Below are 23,243 nucleotides of genomic sequence, written 5' to 3' on the forward strand. Positions count from 1 at the left end.
ATAAAAAAGTTGGGCTCTGTATTTTATAACTTTCGCAATTTTTATGTAACTTTCAATTTCTATAATCTTCCATCGTGTAATTCACGATCGGTAACCTCGAAACGTAAGCGAAAAAACCCAGCTGCGTAGCTCGTCGAATAAGCTTAGCAAACCACGCGTTACACGTATCATTTTTTCTCCAACATCCGTTCGACCAACAGGCATCGTTACTTTTTCGCGGTTAACCCGGCCATCAAATCGGCGATTAAATCTAAATTCTCGAGAATCGAACGATACCGCGCAGCCGGGTGTCCATCGTGGTTCTCGTGGATCGTTAGGCTCATGGTACACCATGGAAACAGCCTGATCGTAAATCAGAATATAGTCGAACGAACGTTCGTCACACTCGTCCGAATAAAGGGATTCGATCGCAGCTGCGGGATGACAGGCTCGACTATAAAAATGGCCAACATCCTCGCAGATTTTATCGTCGCCTCGCGATTTACGCCTGTTACGTGGTTAGGGCAGGTTTATTAGGCCAGTGGTTCCGCTATCAACAGCATGGGGCTTCGACGGGAATTTTGGGGGTTGTTTCTAGTCACCGAGGGTTGCATCGTTTCATCGATTGTTCCGACGGACGCGAGTCTTGCAGTTACGATCGCCAACGTTACAAATTGGTAGAAGCATTTTCGACTGTTTCGTTGAAGTTATTCGTTGGAATCCAGTTGGAATCATTGAAACGTAAAACGTAGTAAAACAAGTTCTGGTTGCTAAAAAAATGACCGAATCTTTTTGGTGGAAATTGTTCCTTCGATTACCATCCAAGATACATAAACGAGTAGATACAATTGTTTCTGACCATTTAGTTGGAATTACTCGACTATAAAACACGGTAATAGCAAATTCTAGTTTCTAAAAACAAAAGTGAGTGTGTTTTCCTGGTGAAAATTGTTGTCTTTAAACCCTTAATGCTGCTAAACTTAAACTCTCAAGCACCGTAGATAAAGCCGATCAATACGCATCAACATATCGTTTCCTGAGAAAATCGTTGAAATGGTGGAGGAAATTGTTCCTTTGGGCACTAGTAACAAGCGTGATAAATGCTTATATAGTTTACAAGATTCCTCGGGAAAGGAAAGGAGAAAATACGATGAGAATAAGTTAAAGTTGTCGGTCGATTAAAAGTCGCAGCGTTAAGGGTTAAGTACTTTTACAAATAAGAAATTCCGCGAGACAGGCTGCTGTTTACGTCAAAAGGATCGGTATCGCCTGAAATAGCAACTTGGCTCGACGTTTCTGCCCGTTTAGCATCTGTAATTACGAGAATTCGAGTTGGAAGAGCGAGTTGGCCGTCACTCGTTCCTCGGTTTCGCGATTAAGTGATTGCAAACTGCAGGACAAACCGTCTGTTTGTCCCGGATAGGGACACGGATAGCAATTACTCTTAATTAACAAGAGACGTAGGGGATGCGAGCGACGTTGCGCGGTTTCGGGCCATCACGATTACGTTTAAGAGGCTAGGCTGACGTTCTACGATGATTTCGAAGCAGTTGCAAGCGACCAAAGTGCAAAGAAACGCAGGTTGTATATAAACACGAATTATTTTCGCGATAATTCGTCGTTTCTCGCTCCTCGAGAGGAGAGTACGACAAAAAAATCGTACTTTCAACTTAAATTACAACAAATTATGCATTTTTCTTAGGATTTGATCGTCTTTGGTAGACAACTGGAATTAAGTTTAACGTATCAGACTGAAAATTCGTTCTAAAGATAGACGACAATGTTTGCGAAGAAGTTGGACGCTCGTTATAGGAACGAGAGCAAGACTCGTTACTTGCCTTTTTACCACGAATCGCGAGTCTCTGTCTAGGGAATTTGACGGCCGCCACTGGTGTTAGAAACAGGATTCAACGATCGCAGAATTTTCGTTCGAACGAACAAGTACCGTGGGACGATCCATTAACGACAGGAATATATTTCGGACGTTTCCGATTCATCGATGCTAATTAATGTAATGAACGAGCCGGTGATCGAGTGCAAATAATAGACGGGTGATTAATGACGGCAAAGTGGCCCGCGGCTGTTCCAACTTTAAACTGGAACGAATCGTTGACATTTGGACGGGTGTTTTTGGTAGATTAATTTGTAAAGGGTCCGTGGAAATTCTAGCGGAAATTTACCGTTATTACGATTGTTGCGCGATTCGAAGCTAAAAGGCCACGAATCGACGAAGAAATCGGACAAAACGTCGAACATACAAGCTCTGAATATTATTTAGCCATTTTGGCGTAATATGAATTTTGAAGAACCGTTTATTTCAAACGAAAATAACTAACTATGAAAATAACGCGTACGTATTGCGATTCAACTTTCTGTACGCTGAGTCGTACGCCGAGGAAACAATTTTTTAAATCTGTCGTACGATCAAACGTCATCGTCAGGCAGAAATTATTCGCGCGTTATCAAAATACGACAAATGGTTCGCATGTTCGCGGAATAAGCAACGCGATACTTAAAGGATCCGCTCTGGCAAATACCGATCCGAATATTAACGCGAGTAACCGTAAACTGTTGGACTCCCAAGAAGTTCCGTAATAACGTAGCTCTACTTCGCTCCAATTCGCCAACACCAGGCACGTTGGCCAACGCAACGTAGATGGCGCAGCTTTGATCCGCAACGCAAACATCTCTGGTGGCGCGAACGCGAAAAGCAGCGGCGCAGGACAGAACATAAATTAATGATCTTTGCGTAAGTACCGTAGATAATTTAACGGGTATTAACTAACCCCCGGTAGCCGGGCCAGCCGTTAAAGCTACTCGGCCGGACTGGTTTATGAACGTTATTAATTAATTTGTATTTGTCGCGCGCCGCATGATCGTTACGGCTCGGGCGTCGTTAATAGCCGACCAATCAGGCTCACGCTGGCTCCTACCCGCCCTTCACCCTCTGCTCGTCGGCCAACTTTCAGTCTCATTAGCCGAAATATAATATCGTTTCCGCAGAGAAGAGACCGCCGCTTTGCGTATCGCCGATTTATTAAATATCCAACCAACTCTTTTTTCTCTCTTCGCGAGCCACACGGCCCGTCGCGTTAATTAAATATGTTTATCGATTAATACGTCGATGAAAAGCACGATTTCACGGTCCGGTAATTAAGCGGAGAATTTTGCTGTTCAAAGACTGCGTTGATGGGGAAAGTTTGCGAGCAGGGATCCGAGAATTTTGGACGAATCGCGGACGATTGCGCGTCAATTTGGTTCGTAGATTTGCCGCTCGGGGTTGCTCGAGTTTTTCCTAGATCCGAACATCGTGTTGAACTATCTAATGTAAAAGGACGTACGGTATCGAGCTGTGGAGCGTGCCAGCTAACAGATACGTCGCTAAATTAGGAACTATTGCGCTCAGGGTCACAGCAGACGACCCCGTGGTAAAGATCCGAAGATCAGATTAGTCGCCGAGGAAATTGTACGCTTGAGCGACAAATACAAAATCAAGAAATTCTACACGATCGGTCTACCTGCAATAACGATCGGTAGCGGGCAGGCATCCCAATGACTCTCTGCCGTAACAGTAAAACAATTTTGCTTTTGCTCAAGAATCTACTACGCTTAAAATTGTCGTACGTAAAGATACGCGTTTACGATCGGCAGCTCGAAGGATTTATCAAATGTCCTTACAGGACAAATTGTAAAGTTGATTGATCCAAAGAAAGAAAATCGTCGATCGAATATACGTAGGATCGGTTGTACAGAATTATCCACTGGTACCAAAGACGAAGCAAAAATTGTACTATACGAACAGTATCGACAGACAGATACAGGTCCTCCCAATTCGGTTGATCATTAACGTTACTGTCGTCTATTTACAAAAAGAAATCAAACGCTTACATCGAGTGGAACATTTTTCAATGAAAAAAAAGCAAAATTTTTCGGTTCAGGGTGCCTCGAGTATCTTAGAGTACTGCGAGCGCTTAAGAGTTCTTAAGCATAGATAAAATTAACTTAGCTGATCAGCGCTATTCGCGCAACATTACTCTCCTTGCGTATAGACCACAGGGGATAGTTTTGATACGTAAAATACTTCAAGTCGGTCGATTAACCCCCGTAAGCCAAGAGGGTCGCGCGAACGCAGGTGCGTGAACAAGTTTTAAAATTTATAACCGTCTACAAATTTCCGGACCGTGCACACTGTAACTGGATTAATGTGGCAGCCCTGCCAATAAAGACCCAGCCTGCTTAATATTAAGGGGCACTTAAGACGACCTTCTAAGGCGAAACATCGTCACCCTTCGTGGCGACCATAACCGACTCGTTGCTTTCTAGACGTGTGTTCGGACGGCTGAGAACTAGTCTAGTTAAATTTCATCTCTCAACAGTTTGTACTTGCGTAACTTGAATTTTATTTCATTTCCTGGATCGTTTGGGTTCTTGAGACTGGCTATTTGAAATTCAGTGGCACTTTAAATTTCTACTCGTTGTAAATTTTGACTTTAAAGACTTTAAAACGAAAGCAAAGTCAAAAACATATCGAAGCATGAAAATCAAATAAATTTCATAAAGCGCTATAAAGTAGCTTAGAATCAAAGAGGCTATTTCCGTATAAATTCTTGAAAAAATCCTTTAAAAATTCTGAGACAAATAAGAGAAAATAATTCTTCCAGGAGGAAGTTTCAGCAAAAGGCACGATTGGCACGAAGCGCTATAGGATAGCCTGAAAATAAAATAATTGCATTCGCATCGATTCGTATAGATACTAAGAAAAATTTCGCGAGAAAAAATAATTCTTTCGGGAAGAACTCGCCGCGTTATTAATAGAAAGATAAAACCAACAAGAAAGTGTACTCCCAAACAATTACCGTACATTTCTTTCACAGTTAAAGTAGAAGCTTGCTAAATGGATAAAATTACATCGTTCTTTGTTAGACAACCTATTTCCTAAGCACACAAACTAGCCCACGTGTAGGAGACAAAGAACGACCCAACGGCCACCTTTTAGATCCGGAAAATATCGCCCTCGTTTCGACTTTTAATAGCTACAGGCTTTTTTCTCTTATAACAACACGTCGTACATCGTTGGAAGCGTTCGCCGAGTTCGTCGATGATTTACCGTATGTACAATGTACACGGTGTCGTCGAGTGAATCGTTATTTCCTGCCCAGAAGAGGACGGTGTTGCAAGCTCGCCAACGCCACGGATATCAGGTTCGCGAGGCTTTATCGGCCGCGCCGAGGGCGGCTTAATAATTTACAACGACAAGACGCACGCCCCTGTTATTGGCCCATAAAGCATCCTCGCTATGCTTCCACTCGTTCGCTTTATATTTTCCTCCTACGACTCGGGCCGCGATAAGGGCGGATTGCCATGGAATTTTTGGTCGCAGGAAGACACCAAAGGTAATGTTATTTCTAACAAATTTCGAAGAAAAATTTTCGTCCTCCAATGGTTATCGGTAATTCAATTGTAGATTTCTTCGAATATGTTCCGGATTTAGGGTGTTTCTCGCTTGGTCGATTGATTTATTGTAGGAGTAAAGTGTCTCTATCGAAGATACAAAAATATCTCGTACGTAGCGACATTCGAATTATGGTAATAAATACGGAATTTTCGGAGTCTCTAAATTCGTTCAAACGCACCTGTTGGCGACAATAAATCTCTGTTATCGAGAACGTAAACGTAGAAATTTTAGTAGTCTACTGCGAATTATCACTATGATCATCTACGATGCTATCCAAGTGTTAAACTTTCCTTCGTCTGCCACTGTAGAAACTCTGGTAAACGAAGAACAGAAGAGGATATTTATGCAAATTCATATTTCTTCGAATACAATCGAAAACCTGCAGCTGTTTAAAGCTGTTGAAAAGTTACTTCATCTATTAAATATCATAAAGGTTACTACATTTTGGATATTTTACATAATTTTACATGATTTTACATAATTTTACATAGTTTTACATAATTTTACATATTACCTATATTCTCTGTATTTTTGCATCTGTAAGTTTCACCTAAATACATAAAAGTCCGCAGTCTATTAATAACAATTAAAAATTCAGGGATACCGTCGTATGTTATAACAACGTTCTCGTTTGTGATTTAATTACCATGAAATTTGGCTTCTGTTACCGGTCGAATCAATAACGGCCGATCGTAATTTGGCGATGATTACAAATGAAACGCAATGCTCGCGATACGAATTCGCGATAATGTTTTGCATTTACGGGAGGAAATAACGGGATGGTTTGTAATAATTCATCAAGATTAATCAAGCTCGGGGCTCGCCTGCAGCCCCGGTTTATTTACAATTCGCGAGTTCCAGCTTTCATTAAAATTCGTAGGCTCGGCACACGCGAGGAGCAGGACAAAACGGAAAACTCGTTTCGACTGGCGTGCAGCTCGGTGTGCGTGGGTATTGTTTCGAATCTATTCCTGAATTTACAAATGTCATTTCGGCTGTATAACGTGATTCCAGCCGGAAGATGGACAATGAAAACGTCGTTTGCCAGATTTCGCATCGCTGTCGTGCGTTATCTGCTTTTCGAGGGTATATTGTGAGTTTTAATTGTGTTACTAGTACCACGATTATGACGTTTATTGCTGCTATCTTCGTTGCTATTACAGCCGCTGTGACATATTGCTCTCGAGCCGCAAAATATCGAAATTCAAATCGAACAGTTCCAATCCTCCCTTCTTCGATAGAATTTCATTAGGTGAATAGATAACTTTATTTTCCTTTTCTTTCGGTCTTGGAAAATGCTGGCACGTGGTTCTGTACCTACAAATTCGACGTTTCGCGCAATTACGGCACTCGACCCTCGTTCGTGCCTCGTGTCGAGTTGACGCATTTTACGCGCAGAAGATGATGTTATTTCGCATAACGCGTAATTCTTACGCTTTGCTTACTAGTTTGCTGCTTCGTAATCGTTGCACGGCGATCGTGCATTCGTTGTACAACAGCTTTGGAACGCAGCTAGACACGCGTTGATTTCGATGTCGATATTCGGCGTGAGCACATGGAAGAGAAGAAGAGACGTTACGCTATCTCTTCGCTCTTCTCTTCGTCGCGAGGCAAAGCTAGGAACGGTAAGATGGAAACGACGCAATCTGGAATACGCGCCAACGAAATCCGATACCGCTGAGGGAGAATCAGTGTGAATGCTTACGCGACAAGCAGCAAAATCATCTGTACTTTCGTTCGAGCGATGGTTTTTCATTGTGTCGATCAGACGCACGAGGAACGAGGAATTAAGTTGCGAAAATCGGAGACCGATGGGAGTTAAGACAGTTATAATACTCTCGAATTTTGTTCACTTAGCTTCTCCGAGCATTTTCTTCCTCCTTCTTGTTCCTGATCATCTTCGATTCTTTCTCTCTTTCAACTTCACCGCGCTCTACTACGAGGCATTCTGTCTTTCCCTTGTTCGCACGATCTACAATTTCGCCCCTCTGCTTTTACCCAACATCTGTTAACTCTCCCCTCGTTACCGCGTCTGACTCTCGCTAACGTCCATCGATCCCTTCCTCGGATACCCTGCTCTCACCAGAGTTTTATTACTCTTCTATGAATATATATATATATATATATATATATATATATATATATATGTATGTATAATATTATAAATAACAAAATCTTGTAAAAAAAGAGGTACTAATTTTACGAATAAAGTAAAAAATATTATAAATATATGGTAAATATATTTAAAAGATATTAACATACAAAAGATGCTAATTTTTTCAAACAAGTTGAAAGGAAAAAGGCCCAACGTCTCTACTTCGCCCCTAAAAATTAAATAAATCTCAGCAGATACAGTCGAGCGAAAGCCAAAAAAACCTTTCGAACGAGAAAGATGGAAATGACAAAAAGAAGAAAGAAAAAAGACACGTAGATGGCACCCAGTAGTCGGGTGTGTTAATTGCTGGCGCGAGGGGTGGCTGAACGATTTCAATTATTCCCACCCCTGAACCCTTGATCCTTTCGTCCCCTGTTCACAGATCTTGTTCACCGAGGTGGAAACGCGTCAGGGGACGGAAAAAGTTCCGAGATTTTAATTAGAAGGCTCTCTGGTGATCGCGTCGAAGATCAGAGTCACGGTACAAGGGTCGTCGCGTCGATGTCGGCGACGATCCGCGGGGGTGCAATATACGGAGACCGCCTCTGGCTGGATTCGCTCGTTTTATGCGTGTACTTTGTATCAGAAACGCTTGCAGGTGTGACGCGTATACATGCAGGTACACGAAGCGTCAAAAATGAAGAAAGAAACGAGAATGCTAAAAGGTGGCCGTTTCTAGACCTGCTTGCGAACGAAATCATCTGAAAACGTTATCCTCGTAACCGTGGATCGGATGGAAACGGAAAGCTGTCACGTTTTCGTCTTTGCGCTCGTTTCTTTCAACTTTTCCGATCCCACCGCGTTTCCGATAAATGCTAATTGTTCGTCGGTAGAAGCTAAAATAGCCATTTTTAAAGATAGGTCTTTACACCGAGTTACAAAAATAGGAAATTCTACGGATAGTTTGAAATTCCGACTGGTTTTTAATTTAATCGAAACTTGCAAATTTAATTTGCTTTTCTTATTTTGCTACTTTTACTTACTAAATTTAATTTTCATGAGATAAAGGATCTATAAAATTTTACAAGACAAACGAGATAAGTTAATTTCCTGATCGTGCAAGTTGGAATCCTCTCCGTCTTCTTCGAGGAGCAAAAACGAGCATTAATTCTGCACGACTGTGATCTTTCTTCCCTGAAAATGCCGCGTCCTAGAAAGACCAAACCGAAAGAAATTCTTCCGACGATCTTTTTCTCGTCACTTCTCCGACTCTATCCAAATTTTCGAACGCAACAAATACATCTGCCGTACAATTTGCAAAAGTAGCGAAATTACGTGAATAGAAAACGGAGGGGGTAAGGTGGAAAACAGAATTGTTCCATTCGTAGCGGGGCGTAGTGGGGGAAATAGCGAGGATGGCTGAGGGGCGGCGAGAGAGCGAGAGAACGAGAACGAGAAAGAGAGAGAGAGAGAGAGAGAGAGAGAGAGAGAGAGAGAGAGGGAGAGGGAGAGGGAGCGTTCGGTGGGGTTGGAACGACAAAACGAGGCTGTGCAGGCTGGCCTGTGCGTGGAAATTTTCCCCACCTGTTGCCAAACAATTCCCATGGAAACGAAGTTATGGCCACGGTTTCCGCCAGATAAATACCGCGTGCATGCGCTCGCGCTCGACTACGGGACGACAACGTTCCCCTCTCTCTGACAAAGGGCCACCTGTCGCGATTGTTTGCGATCGTGGTGACTGAATTTCCGAAACAGAGATCGCTAATGTACCTAACTAATATACGCCAAGGTACCCCGACGCTTACGCACGTCTTTTACGAACGCATTTTCTGCGTCACGCGAACCATTTTGAAATTATATCGATAACGTTAGGAGACTGTCGCGATCGCCTTGATGCATTCATAGACTCGTATAGTTTCCATTCTTCTTTCCATCCTTGTTCCATTGACGACTCTTATTCCACTTGAAATCAAAAAAGTTTGAAAATGTATTTAAACGTTGTTCCGTACGTAGACTTTAAATCGTACGAAATCTTGATCAAATATTGTTGCAGGTGTATCGGAGCCGACAGTACGTGTCTTACGACGTCTTTTTACAGCAACCGACTACTTACGCGAATACTCGAGAAACTTGGGAGAAAATGATGCGTTTACGAGACATAATATCGTTGGCAGAGTGCACTACCAGCGAACTTTGTACAGGATAAAGGAATCTCGATACTCGGTCAAATCATGCTTGACTTTTATTATACGCTTTACGTGGCTATTCGTGCTGTATACTAATTTCTTATTAAATATACGTTCGCGATAAAAGACTCGTAACTTTTATTATTAGTTAACGAAGTACACGAGAGACTGCTTGATGCTGGCTTTTCTTTTTTATTATAATTCAAAGAAATAAGAAAAAATATATTCGAGATAAGATATAAGACAGAGAAAATCAAAATTCATCGACCGGCTTAGCAAAGCTTCTCTCTTCGCGCCAACGATACGACAAGATCTTTATAGTAAACGACAAATGCTAGTATTCAACAACCGAGAAGAAACAAAGAATTAGGAGCGAAAAGGGGGAATAAATATTTACGGAAAAGTGAGAACCGAGGGGATGAGACGAAAGCAGCAAAACAATTTCGTTTTGCGAACGGGTAACGCCGTTTCCTCTTCGTCGAGGTTGGCAAACGAATCGCCTGGTGGTTGATTCTCTGGGGTGCAATCGGTTATTTAGAATTTCACCGGCAACACGACCCCATCGATTTCCCAATCGTACGCCAGTCCATCTCTTTCCTTCTCTTTTTCTCCACCGCGACGACCGTTAATTCTACGATCGTTCGCGAATTAGAATATCAACAGCGTTGAACCAAACGAAAAGAAAAAAATTAGCCATGCGTTGAACAGACGAGGGAAGGGACGGCGAGATTGGCCCCCGAAAATCCAGCTATTCTTCTATTTTGCGTTATACAAACCGTAAAAAATTGAAAAAAAAATTTCCGTCGTTTGGTAAAAAGAACTTACCGATGTTACAGCGAGCTATGATTTCGGGAGTTAATTTTGGGTCGGGGATCCTTCCTTTGCGAGTCCAATATGGATTATGTCAGAGAAAAAAGCAATTTTTAAAACGACTCTTCTTCGAATATCGAATTGTAACAACAGACTGCCTAATGCGTGGCTCAAAACTCGCATCGTTTGCCACTAGACTGAGAGAATTAGAATTAGCGTTGTCCTTGTTTTTCAAGTTACAGACTGAAACATAGGTCGACGGATAAGTAAAAAGAATAAAGAAAATGTTACTAGCGTGACCTTTGTAACAGAATGGAGGGCCTTCCATTTTGTTCGTGCGTCGTGGTAGAAAGGGAATTTTATTACAATTCCTCTGTCACATCATGGAAAACTCTTTATTTAGCAATCTTCATAAAAGCACCTCCGTTTTGTACGCGTATTCTATCGTAATTTTACCGAATGTTCCCTGTATCACGTACACACAAGATAAAAAATTCTTTATTCGAGGCTTTTTCCGCGGGGAAGGATTCTTAAAAGAAGTTTAAGGAAGTTGAAATAATGCATTTATAAGATAACTTCATGGAGAACAATTATTATCTTTCCTCTATGAGAATTTCCCTATTTCAAATTTACGTTAAATAGTTCTATTTGGATTCAACCACCGTTCAGTTATACTCGATTGTCAAAGCTATGAATATTCTTTCTCCGTGAATTGAAAGAGTTATGAGAAGAAAAAGTGTCTTTTAACGAATAATAATAACCACCAAATTTACTCTAACCTTTGTATTATATATCAGTATTTCTCCTAAATCGATTCGTTGCAAAATAGGAAAATTAAAAAGAAAAAAAGAAGAACAATCTTTAACTTTAAACGCGATAACCCGATAAAATCTAACTACAAAAGATATTTCTTCGAGAATAAACCAACTCAATAGCCGAAATAAGAAAAATACAAAATATCGAAATAACAATGTCGAAGAGATGTCCGACTTTGCCACGTTACACGGAATGAAACACAACTAACCGCGCAAAGTCTAGCGATATCCGAGCATCATCTGGTGGAAAAAATATCCTAAAGAAAACAGATACGTGGAAACATTTGGTCATAGACGTGGACGAGAAGCTGACAACGTGGCCGTCAGAGAGCGGAAATATCGGTTCTCGAATGGGAAAGGCGAGGAGAAAGCAAGCATCCCATCCAGGGTGTCGTGATGGCACCTTGGCTATTTTCACGGGGCAATTTGGTGTGGCGTTCGACGGCCGGGCTAATTAAATGTTTCGAAACGGGTCGCGCCAGGGAACGTAATAAAAGGGTGGCGTAATAGAGCGTAATTAAAAAACGGCATTACCATGGCGTTATTAGCGTAACGCGAGAAAAGAGCCGCGCTAATTAACGACAATTAATTAACCTACAGCGGCCGAATTAAACAACCCACGGAATTTTTGACGATACGTCGTTAACGCTCTCCGTCCGAAAATAAAATAATTCGCTTTAATCTTTCGTTTCGACTCTAACCTTCGATGAAACAAATTCGTTATTTTAGTTTGAATCGACCGGCGCTTCCTACCACTTTTTTCCATTTTTCAACTATCTTCTGGATCGCGTTTTCAAAAAATTGTCGAGGTTTCGAACGTGAAGGACTGGCTCGGTGTTGATTCTATTTGATTACCATCGTCGAATTTTTTGCCAGTTGAAAACCACCTTTGACGTTTCCTCGCGTTTACGACACGTTCGTCGTATAGTTGACAAATGCTTTTGAAAAATACGGATCCGATTGCTTCGAACGCACGTTACACAGACGCTGTATCGACAGGATATTCTTTAAGAAACAAAGGGAAAAGTACCTACGAACGTATCAGCGAAACATAATCCCGCGCGTTTATCTACAGTAAGATAAAACACGACGTTTCTTGCGACTCGATACCTCTCCGTTTAAAATCGATATTGTCTTTCAGTAGCTACACCGATCTATCGCGTACACCGTAGATTCGAACGAAGGTTTAATTAACGAACGTTCTGATAACATTCGAAATTCCCTCTTTGTATTATAGTCGTTTAATGGCAACTGGTGATCTACCGATTCCTATACCGAAACTTTTTTTCATTTTTAATTCGCAGGCTTATGACCATAGTTGTTCTCGTGTTTGAGTCGTCGACCTAGTTTTTACGTGCCAGGATCATTAGAGGGGCGATTCTTCTTCATAGACACTGGAAGGGTCGTGTTTACGGTGATATACGCGAATATGCTCGATCAGACCCTCCGTCGATCCCTTAACGGCAGGGATTCTTACGAAACTTTTAACCTTAACTCACCAACTCGCCGCGAAAGGTCTTTGGGTTGCTCAGGAAACGGGGAGCAAACTCACCTGAAACACAGAAAAGGCAGAAAGTTAGAATCCACCGGGAACTATATGCAAAATAGCGTACCAATAACTAATTTTCGTTTTTCCAAAGAATTTCAACAGATTTTAACGGGTGACAATTTTTCTTCGATTCGTTGCTTTGAATATTTGCTAAATAACGAGTGAAAATTCTATTTCAATTAACGAAATACGATACTCGTATCGTCGACGAAACGGTGTACCAATATCTTACTATCGCGCGTTATGTCGTTTAAAGTATCATACTGTAAAACGATATTATTTGCAATTTCGTAAAACCCAAATAAATTTCACAATTTCCAAAATCGTTGAAGCGTCGGGAGTGAGAGAGAGGGGGGGGGGGGAGCAGCGGTGAAAGAACTAAATAGACAGAATGTTAATCGAAAGGGGGGTAAAACGGTGCGACATCGATGTCGCCGGGCGCCATTACACGCGCGTAACAGGTGCCGAAATTTCCGGAGCGTGTTTTATCAAAACCAGGGCCAGCCTGGTGTCAACGGGTGTCGCGAACGTGCCGCAAGAAGCAGCCACCGCACGTGCGTCAGCCTGTTAAATAAAACGCGATGAAAATCTCCGGCCAACCGGAATTCACCGTTCAGAGTCGACGGTACGGCCACGCTCGCTGTTCATAATTCATCGGACGTTCGGTATTAACCGATAAATAACAACGAACGAAATAACAACGAAAAGTATTACGAATAATACGTAAAACTACGATGCGTTGATAAGCGAATGGAGTCAAATTTCAATGAATCTTTCATTAGCAATAACTTTTAAATGAAATAGAAAGACAGCGGTCTTTAGGTTGTTTGGAAAATTCGTAGCTCATTTAACATCGTATCGGAAGATTATTTATCATAAAAATTTCGGGCTCTAAATTCTGAGATACATCGCGTAAATTCTCTTTCAATTTCGTTATAAGATTTCTGTACAACAAAACGCGACGTAAGTGCCATAATGCATATCATCATACGTATATACCAAATTCGATTTCTTCAACTTAACCTCCATCATCGCTGTTTTCCCGCTACCTTTATCCCCGAGCACATGTCGAATACAATACGGTATAGGATACAGAATATAAAACATCGTGCAAAATAACGCGTAATTTATAACGCACTCTAACAATCATAATGCACATCACCCCCCATTATACCTAAAAAAAAAAAACCCCAACTTCCTCAATCCCTAAACAACATCTTCCGCCGATTATTATCTCCAGCGTCGGCAACCCCTTTCCGAAAACTTCCACCCCGAGCGATTCACCCCGAAATCTACAGGCCACAAAGCAACCCGGCCATTACCCTAACGAGCAACCACGTCAGAACGCCCTCCGAGGAAAGAAAAACGAGTCTTCGTTCCCTAACCGAAAACCGTCAGACAAGACGGGGTAACTAGAAGAACAGAGTGAAAAGAAGGAGAACTTGCGCACACTTTGTACCCCTCCTAGCCGGAAGCGTTCCCTTTGTCCCGCGCGCACACGCTCCCAGGACAATTTCCTCCTTTTCCCCGAACTACAGTGACTGGAAAAAGTATTTGCTCTCAAGTACTCTTATTTTTCAACGAGACGTCCTTTTGATCAGGCTCTATATTTAATTTCTGCGATGTCAAATCCTTGCAGCTATACGAAAATTATATTTTTTATCTTTGCGAATGTTTCGGGTTGGAATTTTTATTTGAAATAGGCTGGTTTAAGTAGGGACCAGTTTTCAAGATATTTTTAAGAAGCTTCCTAATATACAGGGGACGAGAGAAAGTTTAAACGCGAGCGCTGCCACGAATACAGAATTTGAAAAAACAAAATCGTATTTGACTAGGGCGGTGAATAAATACAACGTGGAGTTCAGAACGCACGGTGCATATACACAAATTCACTTGGCAACTTTAAACTTTCTCCCGTCAAATACTTGGTACGCAAATACTTTTTCCAGCCACTGTACAGGGAGTAGCTTCGACGGTCTACGAGACGTGCGAGTCGCGGAGGAGATGGCGAGGACGTACAGAGACCAGAGGGCAAGTCACAGGCAGTGGCAAGTTGTCGTAGGTGAAAGCTGCAACTTTAACCTTCGACTCCAGTTTCTGCGTGACGCTGTACGTAGAAAGACAGGTGATACGAGAAGGATGAAACTGGCTGAAAAGCTGAAGCACGATTTTTATTCGCTACGAGATAGAGCGGAGTATAATAAAATTATATCAAGTTAAAAATTCGGAAATTATACCGCCTAAATGACTACAAATAAATCAGACATCGGCGACTTGAAAGCCGAATCAAACGAAGAGAGACCAAGGTATCCGCGCGTTTTATTCTCCGCTGCGGTCTCGCTAGCGTTGACTGTCAGACGTAACCCCAAGACGCGCCAATCTCGTGTCTATTCTTCGTCTCAACGACGTAACCTAAAATTCGCGGAATTGAAACGCTAGGCGACATTCACGACGGAAGGACACCAGGCCGCGAAACACAGGGAGACAAATTTTCGCAAGTTCCGGCCGTATTAACGTAATTCGCGTCGGCGGCAGCCTTTTTAATTAAAAGTACCGCGCCGCCATTATCTCGCCAACTTATAATCGCGCCTATCCATCCCCACCCACCGCCCCTTTAACGCTACCTTTCATGCAAGTCGGCCTCTATTCGCCGCTCACGGGTCCGTAATGAGTAATAATTCATATTTCTCTACCGTCGCTGGGCCACGAAAGAAAATAGAACGAGATTGTCCGCGTTTACCGCTTGAATAATATAGATCGTTGAATCGGCCCCGGATCCAACCGCCATCTTGCCTCCAAAGTTTAATTCTCGAATGAACCCACCGGTGTTTTCACGTGGCCAGAGCAAGATTATCAATTATCGGAATGTGCTCTTCTCCTTTTTCCTCTCTCCCTTTTGCAAGACGAGCGTAGACTTTAAAGGGTGTTCTTATTTTGTTCGCGATTATGACGCGAAAATGGGTACAGAGTTAGGGGAAAATTGCTTCGCGTTACTCTTGAAAATACGGACGAGATTTTATTAATTTTGTTACAAGTTGTCGTACCATCGTTTGGCGAGCGACCAATGCAGACGAAAGAATAACTTCTTCGAGTAAAAAATTCTTCGTTTTCTCAAAATCACTGCGAATAGTCAACTTGTTCTAGGCACGTGTCTCTGACGATGAAAGGATTTACGTTGCAAGATGGAAAGAAATAACAAAGATTCTTCATTTTCTCGCGATCGTAACGATCAAATTGTCTCGCTCGTCTCTTTGAACATGAAAAAAAACATAGTACAACTTCTACGACGATTAATGTGCTAAGAAGCTTTAGAGCGGATGAAGAAGCATCGCGAGAGTGTGTTTACAGCATCAATTGGCCATTTAATAGGACAATTTGCATCCTCGTTTCGCTAGCAGAGATCATAAATTCTCGCCTTTCCACCAAATAATGGCCACTTTCTAAATTCTGGAACGCTTTGTTATTTATAGAGGAGAGGATAGTTCCTTTAAACCGTGGAGCCAAAATGCAAACACGCGTTTCTTCTACGAGTCTACGCGCCTATTCTGGTTTCTTCCAAACCGTGCTTAAACTTCAAAGAGACTCGTTGCATCGCGTTGCACTTCGAGGCAGTCGAGCGAGCAAATAAAGCATGTAAATGCTATTTAAATGTTTGCATATTTTTCTACCTCGCCAGCGAACGTGACGAAAAGAATAAATAAAGATAGAATACGGCAAAGACACTTTATTATAATACACTATAAATTTAGCTTCTTTACCGTAGCATGTAATTAGGAACTATAGTAGAAACTTACGAATCGAAAGAGCTGTCGGTGTTAGATGCGCGTTACGTCGGAGAAGTATTTTAATAAAAATTGAAACTTGTTGAAAAATGACAAATCGATCATTTTAGTAAAAGGTAGTTCTTCGCTGTGGCGATTCTGGCGATGATACAAAGAAACGTCATCCGAAATATCCCAGACGCTCGGATTCGTCTTTCAAATTCGAAACTCCGCTCGTTCACGTTCCATCCACGGATAACTATGATAACCATACACGTAGTTAAGCGTAAGCCAAGCAACGCGCCTTATCAACAAAATTCCAATGTCGACTAACCGAAGTAATCGCAATTGGAGCCGCTGACTACAGTGGCCGTAAGGAGGAATCGAATAAAATCGTTCGAAGGACAACACCGGTCTTCGAAGAAGAAAAAGATCGGCAAGAGCGAAGCATAGAAGACGAAGAAAGAGAAGACGATCGTGTCTCGAATGGAGGGGACACGGCTGGTCGTAAGAAAATTTGCATACCGATGGAGTTTGCAACCTGGCCAATGAAGTTTCAATTTATTCATAACCGTCAACCTTTTGAAGACTCGTTATTAACTGTATGCCAGATGTAATCCCGCAGGAAACTACGGAGGCAGCAAAATATGGAGATGGCTACTAAGAAAAGGGAGAGCGACGAATCGTAAATTGGAAGCTTGTTCGTCGACTATACGATTTACGTCTGTCAACTGTACTAAATCTAGCATATCTAAAGTTAGATTTCTTTCTTTCTGCTATCTAAGCGCATTAAGCAAGTATATATTTTCGGCATTTAAACATTTCGCTTGGGGAAGAACGAAGTCTTCGAAAGAGACGGCACTTTTCAACTTTTTTCCGATCGATTCCACGGCAAACGGAGGTTCTTCGTTTCTCTGGCCACGAGAGGATAAAGTAGAATGCTTGTTCGTTCGCTGGCGGTAAGGAAGCGCCCGAAGAAAGAGAAATTCCATACCGACTTGGAGCATTTTTTTCGGCAAACCAATTCTTTGGTTTGCCTTCGAGAGGCAACGTACCGGATAAAAATAGTTTTCGTAATTACGAGATCTACTTGTATCTGCGCTACCTCCGATATATGTAAAGACTTTTCGTTTTTAAATTTTTTAATATTCAATTCTGATAATTAGAATAACAGTAATGATAATACCAATAACAACAATGATAATAAATAAAATTGAAAATAGAGATTAAAAATTCCAAATAATAACTTCTAATTCATTAAACAACTCATTTTCGTTGAAGTATCTGGGATGCCTTATTAATAAAACGATGTAAAATATCTTCGGCAAAAGAAACTTACGTAATAATATAAAACCGGAAATACAGGAAGAACGAAGAAGAAAGAAAATCGATGAATAAAGAGTAGCTTGGTGAAAAAAGGGAGGTTGAGAGAAATGGAAAACAAGGAATGGATCTTAGAGACGAAAAGGGAGCAACGGGAGAGAAATTGGCGCGGAGAGCGTGGTTTCATGGGAAAAGGGGATTGATGTAAGAGGTGTGAGACGCACGGTGGCGGAAATTTAGCATAAAACTACATAAGAATGGCGGGCGGTTAACGAGAGGCGACCCGACTGGACGGGACACCGGGATGCGCCGATTGTAATTCAAATCGCGACTTAGTATGTGACGGTGTACACTCTGCGGCAAAAGTACAGGTCGTTCGAATCAAGCAAAAATTCTTCGCTACATTAGACCGTCTAATATATGATATCGTTGCTTGGCATCGATAGCGGCACAACTTAAAAAATGTATTTTTAAATTTTTTTAGTCGCGCCAAATACGGGTGCGTAATTCCTAAAACTAACAGCACCAAAAAATCATTCGATTATGTTTCGTTCGTCGATGAATGCAGAATGAACGAAGGAAGAATCGAAAAGAATAAAATAGAAATTAAATTAACCGAAAAATCGAAAAAAATTTAAATGGTCATATTGAAAGATTAATCTGTGATACTTTTTGGTGTCAAAATGGAAATTCTTTCTTCTTTGCTCTTTTTTCTTTTTTTTTTTTTTTTTCTTCTTTTTAAGCTTTGGTACAAAGATAGTAAAGATCTGGCTGCCTACGTTCCCATAACGCGATGGGGAGTTTAGATAGTCTGGAGATAATCACCGGACTCGGCAGCTTGCCGAGAACAATGGAGACTACGAAATCCCTCTGTTGGAACTGGTAGAACACTCGCCTTGACCTTCGCTGGTCAATGTTTTACTTACAATCGCGTGTACTACGTTGAGAGCGTCGGGACCAACGACGATGTGATTGTCCTCTGGCGAAGGACACGCCGGATGTTGGTGCGTCGCGCGGGAAATTGTACATTTACTTGAGATTAAATGAAATAAAGTTAACTCTCTCAATTGGTATCGATCGATCGTAGACAGGATTTAGAATTTAAAAAATTTCGATCGACACGCATATCGGTAGAACCGAGGTTCTAAATTCAAATATCCAAGTACTAACTCGCAGACACCAGATTTCAAGTTTGAAATTCCACGTTCAATTTCCGAAATCGCACTTTCGATCGTCAAATGTCCACGTTTAATTCGCAAATTCCACTCTTCGATTTATAAATCCCATATTCCAAGTGTTCCAAACTTTAAAAGCACAATTGCAAATATTCCAAATCCCGAATCCCAAATTCGAAATATTCGCATAGCTTCGAATTCCAAATCTCAAGTATTCCAAACTTGGAATGCCGAAACCTGAAAGTCGAATCTCGAGTAACGAGTTTCAAATTCCAAATCTGTAGCAATCGTCTCCTACGATTCATCGAATCTACCTAACATCTAGGCAAATAAAGTTAAGTAAAACTGGCAGTCCATAAATAACAGGGCGAAACAATGCGCGCGATTTTCTCAAAAGGGACAGGCGTAACGCGACGCGTCAGGGCAGACAATGGACGACGAACACGAAGCCATAAAGCTTGTACACTGGGCTCTCGCTGCCACTTGTTGGAGGACTGCCATATGTCGAGCGACGAACGTGCACCGGCAAACTTATGTCTGTGTTCTCTGGCTCTTGTCCTGCACCGAACAAAAAGCCTGACCACTGATTAACTATCGTCTCGTGAACGTCTTGTTCCGACCTGTGTCCTTCTCTGTGTTTGCCAATAATCTCGGAACTAACGATTGCTATAGAGAACACGCGATTCCTTTGATTCCATTAAGCGTGTTTCGATTCGATCTTTCTTCATTCGACTCGTATTTTCATGAAATGAGAATAAAATACGAAATTATCAACGATACATGGCAATTAAGTACGTATTTTCTCGAAGAATCCTAATCTTAATAACAACGCGACTTTTATAAAAATTGAAATGCAAAATGTCTTTTTAAAGGTCCTTTAACAAAATCGATGTGTTTAGTATCGAAACACCGTCTAATTGCAAAATTACTCCTATACCTAAAGGTCAATGACTTCTCATTTTCCTAGTCGTTACACGATCTTTTCACAGAAACGGAGCGTTCCGCGTGAAAAGGTCGTTCCAGAGCGGAATTACTCGTACAAAGGTCGACATATCGCACGATGTTTCTATTTCGTAGCGAGATTGTCCTAATAAAAATCCAGTTCGTCTATTTCTCATAAAAATCATTACGATTCTTCAATGGAAACAAAGTATTTCACACGGAAATGCAGAGTTACTCGCTTAAAGGTGCAATTTCGATTTTTGTAGAAAAGGAATGTGTCGTTTCTCGCGTTAAAAAGTCGTTCCATGATAAATTACTCCTACAGGGACGCGATTCTTCTATTTTCCATAGAAGCCAGAATAATACGTGGAAAATCGATCTCGTATGAAAATCGTCGTTTTTCGCGCGAAGATTCGTTTGATTTCACGTGTACTAGGATGAGAGTCACGGAGGCAACGAAGGACGGGTTCGGACAGCGAGGATGTACGGCAGCAGTGCGTGTACCAACGAGTAATTTCATGGCAAGACGTGACCGGACTCGCGAATCCAAGCTGGAAGCGTGGGTCCAATTGACCCGGCGCGGCGGCTCCAACCGGCTAATTGCCAATTGTCGGGCGACGTTGCCGTTCTCCACGAGAATTTGCCTGACACCTACTGCCAGTCGCCGCGTCACCACCCTTTTACCAGTTAAAAGGGATCGATGCACTTTTAAATGGGTCAAACCGTCCCACTCTCGAATCCACTCTTGACGAATGAATTTTTTCCTATTCTTTGGTGATAATCTTTGGGGTAATCAATTGGAAAATCATTAAAAGAAAATGGAATATCGTAAAATACAACGAAACGGTCGATACACAAACTGTTTGTAATTTTAAAAACAAACATCATATCGAATGTATATCGAGGCGAGCATTCGGAGTAACGTTAAAGAAACAACCCGAAAAATGGAAAAATGCACGCGTTTAATTTTTTTTTAACAAAAGATACATATTATAATTTAGACCAGATAGATTTCGTACGAAAGTACATTTAGTGGGCTCTTTTGAGAAAACACGACTTGAACCTGTTACTCAACCTGATGTATATGTATAAATAAGTCTACTACGCTGTTCTAGCGTGACCAGTATTCTCCGAGAGGTAAATGACCAGCATTAATTCACAAAATCCATTTCACGTGAACCTACGATTCACCTAAAACCCACTTCAATAATAAAAACGCTTGAGAGTAAACGCGAACGTAGCTTCCGAGAGCATACGCGGATGGCATACGACAATCGACTTTCCGTAGGAAATAGTATTTTCGTCGCGGATGCCGCGCACAGCGGGGACAGTGGATAAATAAATTTCCGGCCGCGCTATTTCTGCCACGCGGCGCGAGTAAATAATTCTCGCGGCGCGGCGGGCCGCGAATGTTAGCCGTAAAAACCTATTCTTGGTGGATCGACCAGCCCACCCTGCGCCCATTCTTCCGCGTGAAATTCTCTAGCAACATCGTTCACCGAGCTTTAACCATTGTTGTTACTTCGCGTGTTGTGTGCCAATTTGCTAGAGATTCTTCCGATTGGAACGCCACCAGCCCAGTTTCGCTGTTTCTGCCGCAGGCCTTTCTTCCTAGATTTTTTATCACATTAGATTTGTTGCCTGGTGCGATCTCTACGGTGGCTACGATAATTGTTTATTAAGCTTTTGCCTACTTCTATATCATACAAAATCAATTTTCATTATTTAAGCCGATAGTTCGATAGACGATACGTAATATTTAGTAGCCAATAAAGCGGCGGTTACAGCACGATCGCGATGGCCACGTCATTCGTGAAGCCTCTTGTCGAAGGGAACAGTTATATCCAATGATATATTTCGGTCGGTTCTTTCCAACGAAGGAAATGACTGATTAGTCCTCGGGTCGAGCTTCGTCGTTCAACCGATACATATGTGCTAGTGCGTAAAATCATTCATAGCTGCGTGAACTATCTAACGGTGCTTTCTTCTATGGTCATCGCTTCGATTCAGCTAATGAATATTACACACGACGGGCAACGAGTATTCGATAAACGAATAAGACGATACCCTTACTAGTTTATCTCTTTTGTATTAGTTCGCACCAATACCATTTATCGTAGTAATTTTAAAGATTATGAAATGTAAAAAATAGACATGTCCTGGTACGAGCTCGGAATTTTTACATTTCCATGTTGCTTTCGCTTTAACGTTTGTTTATAGTCTTTTCAAACGTCAGAAATATATAATTGCATCGAAATTGATCGAAAGAACACAGCAGGGTTAAAAAAAAAGGGAATGAAACCACGGATACCTTTCTCTCTCTCTCGCGCGCGCGCGCGCGCCATTGACAGAAACCTTGGTCTAACCTGAAGGCTGGAAAAATCCCAGGTGAAGAACAAAATACAGAACGAACGCAGGTACATAGCGGAAACAGCACCGGGAAGCTTAATGGACCGACCTCGCCACTTCTATCTTCATGGAAGACGTTTGCGTACCACTGACGGTTTATTACGCGGTTTTGTGCAGAGCCCGTTTCCTAGCTTTGTGGTCGGCGGCTCTCTCGTTGCCGGGTAGGTAGGCGCGGCGGTTACGTTTCGCATGAATTAATCGCGCCCCGACTCCACCGGCATTAATTTCATTAAATCCGAAAACGTTCCGGGCGCCGATGAAATTAAATGGACTGGGGCTTATCGGTGTTCCGCGCTAGTAACGAACGCGTGGCGCTAGTATCGCTGCCAGGCCGCTTTCATGACGTTCCATCCGCCGCGGTTCAGGATTTTCTGTTCCTCTATTTAACGCAAAACAGTTCGTAATATTTCGCAGCGTATCTATAGAAAGTCCAACCACTTTTATCAATTCCTATGTCGAGCAACCTCTAGCATCCTTAGCCATCAAAGGCAGAGATCGTCCAGGCTGGACCTTAATATTCTTACCCTTCCTCTACGATATATATTATGTACAACCAAGAATCTGTGGGGCGGACCGGATTTGAAGTTCCATCGGTCGGGTCCCTGACTCGCGATTTCGAGGACTCAAAACCTCTCCTACAGGCTATTAGGGTCGTAAAGTAGAACTTCATTTGTTCGAACAAAATTTCAACTAACGCTCAGTTAACCGAACTTATCTGGCCGTGAGTCTCTGGTATGCGAACGA

At 41.9% G+C, this 23,243-nt stretch overlaps 1 protein-coding gene across 9 annotated transcripts in view; it reads right to left on the minus strand.

The window, feature by feature from the left end:
- Positions 1 to 23,243, minus strand: part of Heph (polypyrimidine tract-binding protein 1 heph) — a 432,396-nt gene that overhangs the window by 279,299 nt on the left and 129,854 nt on the right. The window contains exon 2 of one of the 9 annotated variants that reach the window (XM_072018571.1): positions 12,840 to 12,892. The exons of the other annotated variants lie outside the window; for them this stretch is intronic. The gene's annotated coding sequence lies outside the window, so the exon portion shown is untranslated. The remainder of the gene's footprint in view (positions 1 to 12,839; positions 12,893 to 23,243) is intronic. 9 annotated transcript variants of the gene reach the window in all.

This window comes from Bombus fervidus, chromosome 15 (assembly GCF_041682495.2).
Source record: "Bombus fervidus isolate BK054 chromosome 15, iyBomFerv1, whole genome shotgun sequence".
NCBI classification, from domain to species: domain Eukaryota; kingdom Metazoa; phylum Arthropoda; class Insecta; order Hymenoptera; family Apidae; genus Bombus; species Bombus fervidus.